The sequence below is a fragment of the Corvus brachyrhynchos genome, unplaced genomic scaffold, assembly GCF_000691975.1.
Source record: "Corvus brachyrhynchos isolate BGI_N302 unplaced genomic scaffold, ASM69197v1 scaffold338, whole genome shotgun sequence".
NCBI classification, from domain to species: Eukaryota; Metazoa; Chordata; class Aves; order Passeriformes; family Corvidae; genus Corvus; species Corvus brachyrhynchos.
This window is the reverse complement of record NW_008239334.1, coordinates 804,514-805,020: the sequence shown is the minus strand read 5'-3', so window position 1 is coordinate 805,020 and position 507 is coordinate 804,514. Positions and strand designations below refer to the sequence as shown.

At 53.6% G+C, this 507-nt stretch overlaps 1 protein-coding gene across 2 annotated transcripts in view; it reads right to left on the bottom strand.

Moving 5' to 3' along the window:
• Nucleotides 1–507, bottom strand: part of TRAF3IP3 (TRAF3 interacting protein 3) — an 11,424-nt gene that overhangs the window by 9,254 nt on the left and 1,663 nt on the right. The window lies entirely within an intron of this gene.

The window sequence follows — 507 nt, the reverse complement described above, 5'->3', positions numbered from 1 at the left end:
CAGGCGGTGGGGGATTGCTCTGCACACTCTGGTGCTGCACAGGGAGCTCCAGGGTGTGTCTGTAAATCACCTCGTGCTCAGTTGTCTCTGCTCTCACAGGTTGAACATCTCACAAGGATGAACTCAGTGTACCAGAGAATTTTGCACAGATATGCATTTACCAGGAGATCTGTTTGGCTCTGCCTGGGGCGTTTTGCACCTTTCCAGAGGTGTTCTTGAAGGCAGGGAGCCCTCTGGGTCACTGTGCAGCACAGGGTGGGTAATGAGTACCAGGGAGTCTCCTGACTCCTCCACCTTCTCTGCTCGCAGTGAAGGCGATGGAGGGAAGCCAGGTGGCTGCAGCTCACTTACCAAGGGTGAAAATAATTTGTGTAACTGCAAAGCTGCAGCCTGGCAGCAAAAATGTGGGGTTGTACTTGGAGAAATGGCAGAAAAATCTCCACGTGGTTCAGGAGTAGGCAGGGAGGAGGTGACTGCATCCCCGCGCCTGACTCTGCAGTTTGTAGG